General features: G+C 46.9%; 1 protein-coding gene across 1 annotated transcript in view; it reads left to right on the forward strand.

The window, feature by feature from the left end:
• Window positions 1-12,362, forward strand: part of LOC116581225 (zinc finger protein with KRAB and SCAN domains 1-like) — a 61,438-nt gene that overhangs the window by 16,962 nt on the left and 32,114 nt on the right.

The following is a 12,362-nucleotide window of genomic DNA, read 5'->3' on the forward strand; positions in this document are numbered from 1 at the left end:
GCGCTTGATCGATCATAGACTGTCTTATACTTCTCTGTTGTCTCGTGTATGCGGGTTTTCATCACGCCCCCTCCCCAGAGAGATGCTTCGATTGTCAGGGGATCTGTCTGTATCCTGACAGCACTGGACACGGTGCTGAACACGTAAGAGGCACTCGTTCCACCTGACTTCCAGCAGGACTTCTACGCTTCCGGTGAAGTCCTTTGTCAGTCGTGAGTACCTGAAGTAGGGTAGCCTGGCCCAGCTTGTGAAGCCTACCTTTGGAGTGCGAGCATGCTACAGCTCTGAGGTCTGACTCTCCTTTTGTCCTGACTAGAAGAAAGCCGCTGGCTAGCTGCCTGCATAGACTCTTCTACACACAGATCTGTGAGTAAATACCATGGAATGTCAGAAACGACTCTCTTGTCGTCATCTTCAGAAAAATAGCAACTGTTCCTAAGGCCGTGTCCTGACACCTTTCTGGGGCAAAAATATCTTAGCCAGAATTCTCTTCAGTCAGCTGATGGACAACGTGATCATTTAGGCACTTTCTGAATCCTTCGTAACTAAATAATACAGTGCAAAAGATGTGATTTTTTTTTTTTTATTATTGCTTTTCAGAACAAGGAAAGGTGTGGAGTGCGTTTTTCCACCCTCATACTTTCCAGAAGCTTTGCAAAGGTATTTGATGCCGTTAGCTGGCAATTACTGTGTTCATTGCTCCGAGTTCACCGACAAGCGACAAGCTGAGATGTGGTTGGTCGTCTCACACCTGGACTAAACAGGGTCTTCTCTGTTTCTCATCCCTGAAGGCAGAAGGTGGGGGGAAAGCAGGAAGAAGCAACCCGCCTCCTAGAAACTAATGACAGACGGTTTTCGGGTACACACCCGGGGGAGCCAGGAATCATGGGCGACGTAGGCAGCCCTCAGGGCCTTGGGTGGAGAGGTCTCTGCTCTCAAGAGCGTGTAGATGATGGTGGCCAGCCCCGCGGGAACTTAGAAGCAGACCAAGAGCAGACCCGAAGACTCTGCCCCCAACCGGAGAGCACCAGGTAGAGTTTGAGTTTATCCCTCAAGAAACAACGAAAACTCACCCTCCACCAGCTGTTCGCTGACCGACCACTCGAGCCCAGCGGCCTGCCGGGCTCTATGGGGAGCCAGCGAGTGGGGGCAGCTGGGGCCTCAGCTCCAGACCAGACTTCCATTCTGCGCAGCAGCGAGTCTCTGGCCTCTCTCTGTGACTGGGACCATCCACGACCTCCCTGGAGCTCCGGAGCCGGTCCGCCAGCGTTGCCTGCGGAGGCGTCCAGGAGGTCCGGCGGCGGCAGCGGAGGAAGAGCTCCGAAGGTGTGCTGCGGCCAGTGAGCCGCCGCGGAGGGTTCGCTCGCCCCCGCCGGCCCTGCCGCCGAGACCCGCCCCCGGGAAGCCCTGAGAGCTCTGAGGCGCCTCGGCCCCGGGGACCGCGCACAGTGCCGACTGTTCTGGAGAGGCCGCGGGCCCCGCCTGCGGCTGCTTCCACGTGGGCCTCTCCAGAGCCGTAGCTGCGCGCTGGCCTCACGCAGCCCTCTGCTGTGTTTTAGAAAGTTCAGCGCCGCCTGCGCCTCGCGTTTCTGTCCCGCGCGCCAGCCACGGGGTGGTCCCCAGGGTTGCCCGGGGTCTGTGGCAGGCGCCCTCCCTTCAAGCAGCCACCCGAAAACGCGCTCTTTGAAGAAGCCAGGCTCCGGCTGCTCATGAAAACCGTTCACGTCGCGTCCATTCCTCGGCTGCCCAGTGCGAAGCGTAACGGTCATGGTCAGACGGGCTCACCTCGGCTCCTCAGCGCCGGGACGTTCAGAAGCTCGTGACCGGCTGCCGTGTGTTCACAGCCGAAGAACTCCGTAGTTAACTATTAGCATGCTCGTTGACCTAATGGAAGTTTTTGAAGGTTCTTCAGAATATGCCTTATGAAAGAAGCCTTGCCAGGACAAGAAGTGCAGTTCTTCAGATTGCGGGGAATTTGTTTCTGCTCCGCCCTGGCAGGCAAAGCGACAGCCTGAGACTATAGACCTCTGAGGCATCCTGATTAGTAAGACCCTTAGTATTCGATTAAAGGCATATAAGTGAGACTGTGCAAAATTTGTACAGAGAGTTCGCCGTGTTTGACGTGTGTGACAGTTGACATCTCACATACATCAGAGAATTCGTTCCAGAAAGGAACCTCATGAATGCGATTCGTGTGGCAAAGCCTTCCATGCGTCTCAGCCCTTAGCATCAGAAAGCTTACGCTGTAAATAAACTTTATTAATATTGTATGTGAGGGAAACTTTCACGTATACCACTCATTGCTTCGGACAGAAAATGAATTCCATCAGTCTGTTCCAATCATGTGATGACTTTCAGAAACACTGCAGAGGAAGCTCGATCTTAACCCCAGAGGATCCACAGAAGAAGAAAAGAAGAAAAAAAAGTGGGGAAATGCTAAAAAGAAGGCAAAAATTGTTCATGCTGAGTACTTCTGTATATTTTGTATGACCACAATGTCTGTGTCTGTGTTTTGTACCTCTGGCCCCGGTTGTTACTCTGTATATTCCCTGTAGACAGATAATGTATTTTATTTTAATCTATTTGACAGAACACATCACTCCAAAAGAGCAAAGTTTTGGAGTGAGTAGTGAAGGGGGTGGTGGTGGGCATAGACAGAAAGTCCATTTACAGACCTGAAGTGGGGGAATATGAGAGAAAACCTTCATAGTTTGGTGCTTACCAAATCTGGAGAGGAAATTAGGAAGTTTCCTTAGGAGAGACAGGTTAATAGGGCCCTGAAGTGGAATGGTTCCTAGAAACATACAGCTTCTTGGGTGTTTTCTCTTCAAAGCCAGAAAGCAGACCCCTTAGCTGCCAGCTCACCATTCCAGGCAAAGAAAATGGGTTCTCTGAGCTTCCGGGGGGGAGAGGGGCTTCTCCATGAATTGAGAGTGGAGAGTGCCCTGGAAAGGCCAGTGGGACCACTTAACCTGACCAGTCAGTGGAAACCATAGTCCTGCTTCCCCTACTAACTCATCTTCATGCTTAGGAAATTTGGGATAGCAAAGCAGCAAAATGGGCCCTTTCCTGGAAAATGGGCATGGATACATCCACTTCCTGGCATGGCAGGAAGTTCTTCTGACAAGGCTGGAGAAGCATTTTTATATTCCCTTTGGCTGCGCTCCTGTGTACCTTCCCTGCCCCCAACTTTCTTCCCTGGGTTGTTCCTTCCCCATGACTGTTGAAAGGCTTTTAAAGATTTGTAGCTGTGAAGGAATTTTTTCCTCCTTTTTATCCTAGAGTTGATCGCCTTTTCTTCCAGGGTCTGGTCACCCTGAAGTCCTCATCAGAAGCTAGCTAACCAGGTTCATCCTACCATACTCATGAAACATTCGTTACGCGAATTGGAGTAACAGTATTAAAACGTAGTCAGACAGTGACAGCAATACTTACTAGAGGGGCCATGGTTTTGTGTGTCCCACTCTGAGCAACTTCTCAGAAATATTTATGAGGGGGCTGGGTTCCCCATCTGGGAAACCAAATGAAGGTCTGCAGATTGCAAAGTGAAATGTAGAATCAGAGAAGAGGAAATTAAGTGGTATAAATAGATCTTTTTATAGAAGTTAGAGTAGATTTTTATTTCAACTACTACTGGAGAATTCAATAAACATTATTTGAAAAGCTTTCCTAACGTAGGTTTAGGTTTTGTTTTTAGAATGGACACACTACTGTACATTTAAAAGCAGTTACTTATTTTGCTACTCAAATTAATTTTTCTATCTGAAGATGAAATTATCTGTTTTACTTTTCAAAGCTTTGTAAAACAAACTTGAAGTTCTAGGGAGGCTAAGCCATCTCCAATTCTGCAGGTCACACAAAAGTTGGAGAAACACTTCGAACGTCTCATCCGACAGAATGTCTTAACGTGAGAACATAGTTTTCATATTGTCTGGTCCTGTTTTCACAGCGGATACCACAAACCTCATGTTTTTCTCTTTATCCTGAAACAGTGGAAGGTAAGGAGAGTCATTAGGTTGACTTCTAAGCAATGTTATTTCAACAGCTTTAAAAGAAATGTCTTTAAGATTTCTCCCCTCCATTAAAGAATCATGCCTCATCTAAGAGTTACACTGTGGTCAGCAGAGCTAATTGGTCCTAAAGTGAAACTTCTCCCTTCCACAAGCACTCATTAAGCAGTGAGGCTGAGTGTTTTAAGGTACGGGGGGAAAAAAAAAAATGAGACCTGTGAGTGAAAGGTGGCATTAAAACTCGGATTTCATTCCGGTTTCAGATTTGGGTTTTAAGTTCCTTGGGTCCAGGGAAGGGATTAGACAGTTGCAGGCGCCCCCACTCAGGTGGGTCTGTGCTCGCTTGCCTTCCCCCTCACCTTAACCTCTGAACAGTTTAGGTAAGGTTTCTTTCTGCCCTAGCAAGGACAAAGCATGTTAGGCTTAGAGCTGCTTCTGCTAGTAGCCGGGGTTCTTCCGTGAGATCAAATAGATGGGGGGAGGGGGGACAGTGGACGGTGATTGTGCAGGAAAATCTTGGTCTAAAAATAATATGAGTTTGGGGGGGGTATGTTGCAAGGAAAATCAGCGATTATTTTAAAATGAACATATGTATTTTTATTAACTTGTAGTTAAATATAGATTATTACAACCAGGTCGACATGATAAGCCTAAATCTATATAGAGAGCTAACTCAGGCATTGTCTTGTTTATCTGTAGACTGGGTAAGACAAACCTTTCCTGTGTTGTCAGTCCCTAGTTTCTTAGTTTAGAATAAATTAGACCAAAAGAAGAAACTTGTCTTTGTATACCTGCGAATTAAGTTATTACTGTTGAAACCTGGCCTTTCATTTCACTAGTTGTAGAAGAGTCCAGATGCTTGGTAGATGTTCAATAGGTGATTTTTAAATTGAATCTGTTCATTTAAAATCCTCATTAACCTTTCTAGGAAGGCTGCTTTGAGTAAATAATGGAATCTTAGAGGAAAAGTGGTTTGTTTTTTAAAAAGCTAGGGGACTCCTCTATTGGAAATAATTTGAAAACTTGATGGAGGACTAAAGTTTCCATCACGAGAAATGGCAGCAAATTACCATTTACATGCATTTATAGTCAATGGTCCATTTTAGGAGGCTGGTGGTGTCTGACAAATGTTAGAGCAGATGGGGAAGGAAATTGTGGGGAATTGTAATAAATATCTCTTTATGTCGTTTCTCTTCTGGGTCATGGTAAAACAATAAATTATCACCTCTAGGTGGCAATGTTGGTGGCTTTTGTTTTTTCTCACTCTTGGTTGCATAAATGCTCACATTTTGGATGAGGCAAAAAAAAAAAAAAAAAAACATAATTTCAAAGGTAAAAACTGGAACTGTGACCCACAGGCCCTCCTCGCGCAATGAACATGTTCTCCTTCATGTGAGCTTCCAAGTTCTAGGTAGCTTCTTGGAAGGGGGCAGCCAGATCAAAAAACCGTGGAGTAAAGTAGCTTTCAGTGATTCCCCCCCAAATACAATCTTCTCAGAAGATGGAACCATTAAAGTAAAACCTTTGACCGATTTATGAAACTCAGAAAAAAACAGAACACCCTAATAGTCAGCCTGTGATCTGATAGTTCAAACTTGGACACTGACCTCTCACCCAATAACCTGGTTTTGTTATTGTATAATATAGTGAAACAAACTCTGATTGTTTTTGTTACTTTGTCTCATTTATATAAATGATTTATTCGCCCTATTTAGAGACCAGAATCAAGGCACAAAGTGTTCTATCTGCTTTGGTTTCAGGGTCCTGAAGGAATACTAACTCTTCCCTGCTTGCTTTCCAGGGCATTAGTGGAATAAACAATTATTTTTAACTTGAAGTAAGTAAAAGATGGCGCGTTGGGGGAGGTTATTTTTCTGCGTTGATCTTCACAGTTCAGGGGAAGTTCACCTTTTCCTGGGCCACTGGCCTGGCCTGGGCCCCCCAGAAAGCAGAAACTAAAGTGAGGGCTTGTGTGCCTTAGGAAGTGATTCCAGAGAACCAAATTGAGGGACAGGGCAGGCAGAAATGGGGAGAAATCTAATATGTTCTTGAACTTGGTCACTGCTGTGGAGGATGGGGTCGGTGGCAGATTCTGGCCCTGAGCTGATAAAATCAGCCTTGGGGTCCCAGCTTCCCCGCATGCTGGGGCAGGGCAGAGCGGCTGGACTCCTCCGGGAACCGGTTTACAAAAAAATTAAAAAATCAGCCTTGGGCACAGAGAGGACAGTGCCTTAACTGCAGCCCTCGGGACACACAAAAGTCAAGGACTAGGGTTCCTTCCAGGAGCTTCAACTTTCCACTCTGTGCAGACCCACAGTCTCTGTGCAGTCAAACCTGGTGGCTGCCACCCCTGCCTCTATGCCTGGACCTTCCTCACTGCTGCCCGAGGGAAACATGCAGACGTGGGTTCCCGGCGCGGGTGTCTCCCGATCACCAAAGCCCCAGGCCGATCATGGTCACTCTCCGCAGATGCCCCTCTGTGTTCCTTCCCAAGGGCCTGAGGTCCCTGGGACACGCTTCACCCGCTCGCTGGTCCTTCCTGCTCCCTGGAGCCCCTGGCCTTGCTCTCTGGTGCCTCCATGCCCCTCCTCACCCTGAATCACCTGTAACCTTAAGGAGCAAGACAGTCTTTTGTTTGACTGTCCTTTCCTCTTGATGACCAAATTCTTTTCCCGAATGGACCATGACCACATCTCTCCACTGCCTAGCTCCCTCTTTTTGTTTTTTTTTAAGACTTCATTTATTTGACAGAGATCACAAGTAGGCAGAGAAGCAGGCAGAAAGAGGGGCAAGCAGGCTCCCTGCTGAGCAGAGAGCCTGACTCAGGACTCGATCCCAGAACCCTGAGATCATGACCTGAGCTGAAGGCAGAAGCTTAACCCACTGAGCCACCCAGGCGCCCCTGCCTAGCTCCCTCTTAAAGCTCCGGGAATTCAGCTCTTCCCCAACCACTTAAACCACGTCACAATAGATCACGGGTGTTCTTGACAGAATTTTCTCTCATCTCCATTCTCCCTTTTCTAGAACGTTTGGCCATTTCCTTGAAACTCTTGTCAGTGGCTTTGTCCTTCAGCCCCTCTCTCTCCTTCACTCACAAATGATAACCATGAATTTTCTCTAACCCACAGTTTTGCAAAGATGGTTGCCTCGTTTTACAAATGCAGAAACGAGCCCAGGACATGAAGCAGCTTACCAGATAAATGGCAGAGCTGGATTTTATTGTATTTTCTGTAAGTTTACTTACTTATTTTTAAGTAATCTCTACACCCAATGCGGGGCTTGAATTGACAACCTAAAGTCAAGAGTCGCAGGCTCCACTGAGGCGGGCAGGCGCGCCCAGAGCCGGATCTTCGAGCGTGTGACTCTAGCAACAACCGGATTCTTTCCACTGCTTCATTGTCCCCTGTTCTCCTTTATGAGCTCAATTCTCCCTCCTCCATAAGTCACTTGCGTGATCCCACAGCTACGTTTATGGAGCAGCCTAGCACAGTGGTTAACTGTTCACAGGCATCAAATGGACGATCGAATCCTTTACCCACCACGTACTCACTGTATCTTAGTTACCTCACTGCAAAATGGGCGCAGAGTTACTATAAGCATTAAATGAGCCATTATGTAAAGCATGGACAACCGTGCCTGACCTAAGTGTGCCAAAAATATTACCTGTTCGTACTTCCTCTGGGGCCTCTCAATCTTCTCGATGTTTATTTACCCCTCACTAAAGTCTCATTTTTTAAAAATGAAACATGCTGGCATGTCCTCCATCCCACGAGTCCCTGAAACACATGTAACCTTGAAATCAGGTCTTTGTGAAGTTGGGGACCCTAGCTCTGTGCCCATTTCAGTCCCAAATGTTAGGTACAAAATTTCACATGGCCTCTGGGCTTCTCTCAAGTTCCCCCCCACCCCCTCAGCTGATGTGTGTCCCTTTGCAATCCCAGATCCTCCAAGGAGCCGGATTACCCCCAGAATAATGGAAATTGCTGCCCAGGCTTAAGCAGCCTTACTTGTCCTAAGCCACCCGAGTCCCTCTGCTAAGTAGTCATCGCAGCCCCCAAGTCTAAAGCATGGCCTCCACTCCAGATTCTTGAGTCTCCCCTACCTGCATTATCTTTATTGTGTGCCCGAAACTTGCTTCTGGATTCCACATTTTAAAAGAGAAACGATCGGGAAGCCTGGGTGGCTCAGTTGGTTGGACGACTGCCTTCAGCTCAGGTCATGATCCCGGAGTCCCGGGATCGAGTCCCACATCGGACTCCCAGCTCCATGGGGAGTCTGCTTCTCCTTCTGACCTTCTCCTCGCTCATGCTCTCTCTCACTGTCTCTCTCTCTCAAATAAATAAATAAAATCTTTAAAAAAAAAATAAATAAAAATAAAATAAAAAAAAAATAAAAAAAATAAAAGAGAAACGATCCAAGTGCAGGATAAGGAAAGCAAACCACCTCGTCTGTCCAACAAAGGATTTCCCTAGTGAGGAGAAAACTCACTGGGAATTTGGTCTCTGCCCTCAAATATCTGAAGAGGGACTCGGTTTGCTCTGCATGAGTCCAAGACATAGGAACAAAAGTCCTTTTCAACAAACATTATTGTCAGGCCATGCGCAAGGAATAAGAAAAGGAAAGAGGTACGTCAACGAGCAGGGCAGATAATGGAGGCAGCTCTCGTGACTCCCAGGACTCGGACAAATTAGAAAAAGGGACCCCTTGCTCAGGACACTTACTTGACTGCCTTGTGTTGGCAAGTTGTGATAACCGTAAAGTTCACTGATCACTCCCTGATAAGGTGAATAGTGGCCCCGGGATGGTGCAGGGAGTTGCACAGGCGGGAGCAGCCTTTGTGGAAGCCACAGGCAGAAGAAAGAACCTGGTGCAGAACCAGCCAAAGCTGCATCAATCCAGGCTTTGGGCTGGGGGACATCAGGGGACCCGCCCAGGAAGGGATTTTGCATGAAGAAGGGCTGGGCCAGATGTCCTTCGTGATCTCCTTCTATTCTAAGAGAATGCACATTTTTCCGGGTTCTTCCAGAAACTAGGGGAACAGCTTGCAACCTACTCTTGTAAAAGTCTTGGCAGGAAGCTTTACCCTCTCCTATTTTTTTTTTTAATCTTTTTATTTTTAAGATTTTTTTTTTTTTTTTTTGGAGAGAGCGAGCACAGGGACAAGTGGAGAGAGGGGCGGAGGGAGTGGGGGAGAGAATGTCAAGCAGACTCCCCTCTGAGCACGACCAGGTCTAGGGGCTCAGAGGTGGGACTCCATCTCATGACCCTGAGATCAGGATGTGAGCGGAAGTCGAGTTAGAGAGGCTTGGGGCACCTGGGTGGCTCAGTTGTTAAGGGTCTGCCTTCAGATCGGGTCATGATCCCAGGGTCCTGGGATTGAACCCCACATTCGGGCTCCCTGCTCACCAGAAGCCTGCTTCTCCCCATCCCACTCCCCCTGCCTGTGTTCCCTCTTTCGCTCTTTCTGTCACATAAATAAATAAAATCTTTAAAAAGAGAGAGAGAGAGAGGCTTAACCAACCAAGCCACCCAGGCATCCCTAACCTCTCTTTTTTTTTTTTTTTTTTTTTTTAAAGATTTTATTTATTTATTTGACAGAGAGAGATCACAAGTAGGCAGAGAGGCAAGCAGAGAGAGAGAGGAGGAAGCAGGCTCCCCAATGAGCAGAGAGCCCGATGTGGGACTCGATCCCAGGACCCTGAGATCATGACCCGAGCCGAAGGCAGCGGCTTAACCCACTGAGCCACCCAGGTGCCCCCTAACCTCTCTTAATAAGGAAAAGGCAGGGGGCTCTCACCAGAGAGGGCAGAACTAAAAACAAGGATCTGTGACAGGTGGAGCCACATCTCTATCCCTGGGGAAGGGGGGCAGGGGGTAACATTAAACTAGAGAGGAGATGAGAAACAATATAAGAATGTTGAAGATTACAAATCTCTTACTGTCGGGGTAGTCAGTTACACAGCTGGTTCACTTTCATGTGATCCAAATGCTTTAAAGTTGTCGGAGAATGTGCAGCACCTGGCTGGCTCAGTTGGTAGAGCTTACAACTCTTGACCTCAAGGTTGTGACTTTGAACCCCACACTGCTGGTAGGGATTTCTTAAAGTTGTCAGAGGAGGTAGTGTTTTGTCTGTCTTCCGGGTAATCAAGTTGCAGATCTAAATTTCCCAAGGCTCACTAGCCACAGGGCTCTAGCTGTAAGCTACGGGTTGTCTAACGACATCACTCTGCTTGTATTCTCTTTTCCTTTAATTTTCTTTTTTTTTCCTTTCCTAATATTTAAATTTTTTTAAGTAATCTCTGCACCCAACATGGAGCTCAAACTCACAACCCTGAGATTGAGCACTGCATGCTCTTCCAACCAAGACAGCCAGGCATCCCTCCTTTCATTTTCTTTAGCTGAATGAATGTCTTTGCAGCTCCCCAACATGTAGTACATGCGGACTCCTTCTAGGAAATAAAAAAGCAAGTTTTCACAGCTGTCCTTGGTGAGAAGTTTGCCCGGCCCTGTTCTAGGAGAGGTCAAGGTATGATTACCCTCTACTGACCAAGCATAGTGACAGCAGCAAAAATAAGCAGGGCCAGAATGTGCAAGCAAGATCTAGAAAGCCACCATATGAGGGAGAAACATGACCACCACACTGCTGGAAGGGGACGGAGGAAGCTAGAGCCTACAGTAACCACTGGTAGATTTTTCCCTTCCAGACTTCAGCCACAAGAGATGCTTTTCTCTCTTTTTTATTTTTTTTTTTTAAAGATTTTATTTGTTCGACAGAGAGAGAGTAGGCAGAGAGGCAGGCAGAGAGAGGGGGGGAAGCAGGCTCCCTACTGAGCAGTGAGGTTGATGTAGGGCTCGATCCCAGGACCCTGAGACCATGATCTGAGCCGAAGGCAGAGGCTTAACCCACTGAGCCACCCACGTGCCCCTCTTTTTCTCTTTCAAGACAAAAGACAGTTTGTTAGCGTAGAGAAAGATGGGAATGCGGAGGTCATTTAGAAACTGTGGACCCCCCCCCAAGGGCCTTAGGTCAGTTCGAATATTTTACAGTCCAAGATGAGTGTATGTGCCACCAAAGCAAGCGTGTATGGTCCAAGATTCAGAAGCAACCTTCAGATAAGATCACGGAACCGTGTAGGAGTTCGCTGGGACATCATAGTGTTCAAATATTTTGAAGGACTGACAAGAAGAACGACTGCATCTTGTGCGAGAACAGGGCCGATCAAGACCAGGTTCAAAACTGCTCTGAAGGGGAAATGCAGTTAAGACACCACAGTGAGCCACTAGGTGAGGTAGCTAACGTCTCATTTGCTTTTTTATGGTTGTACCATATGGTCATCATTATATTAATGGAAGAAAAGAATAACTCATCCGGAGTTAACTTGCTATGATATAGGATGATTTGGATAGCATATTGATCTTCCTGATGCTATTTTTAAAAATCTATTGAGATACAGTAAGGACACAGGATTGAATCCGAGAATCTTGACCTACTCTCAGGTCCACTACTAACTAGCTCACTCATGTGCCTTGGATCTGACCTCCCCAGGCACTGGTTTCTTCACCTGAAAACCAGAGCTTAACCAGATCATCCTTAAGGTCTATTTTGGCATTAATATTTTCCAACTCTGGGCCTCTTTTTTTTTTTTTTTAATATTTTCTAAAATTGACTTTTTTATTTGAGAGAGAGAGAGTGAGCGAGCGCACAAGCAGGGGGAGGCGCAGAGGGAAAAGGAGAGAATCTCAAGCCGACCCCCAGCTGAATGCAGAGCCCAATGCGGGGCTCGATCTCATGACCCGGAGATCATGACCTGGGTCAAAATCAAGAGTCGGACACTCAACAATCTGAGCCACCCAGGCACCCCTCCTTTGCTTTAGAAAGAGCAACAAGGCTGGAAATGGAAAGATTTCTTTCAAGCCTCAACATCACAGCTCACTGGTTTCATGGCTAGGCAGAGACCATTTTGACTAAGAGGCTAGATAGAGCACTATCAAGGCATCAACACACATGCAACTCACTCAAGTGATTCTGTTCCCTTCAACCATCTCTTCCTCCAGTCTAATTCTGAGACAGCAGAGTGCCTAAAAGCATAGGCTTTGGAGAAAGAGCCAGGTTTGAATCTTGCTTTCCCACAGATCACTTTGTATGACCCTGGTCAAGGTACTTACTTTTCTGTGCTGGTGCTTATAGTTTCCTGGCATGTATTTTACAGGAGAAGTATTCTCAGGACTGTAATATTTCATAGGATTGATATCGTGAGGATACATGTGTACAGATTGTTTCCAAAGTTGGTCACTACATTATCTCCCATTCCCCATCCCCTTTCGCAATGTGACCAAGAAATAGAGTCTGTC

This window comes from Mustela erminea, chromosome 20, assembly GCF_009829155.1.
Source record: "Mustela erminea isolate mMusErm1 chromosome 20, mMusErm1.Pri, whole genome shotgun sequence".
In the NCBI taxonomy this organism is placed as follows: domain Eukaryota; kingdom Metazoa; phylum Chordata; class Mammalia; order Carnivora; family Mustelidae; genus Mustela; species Mustela erminea.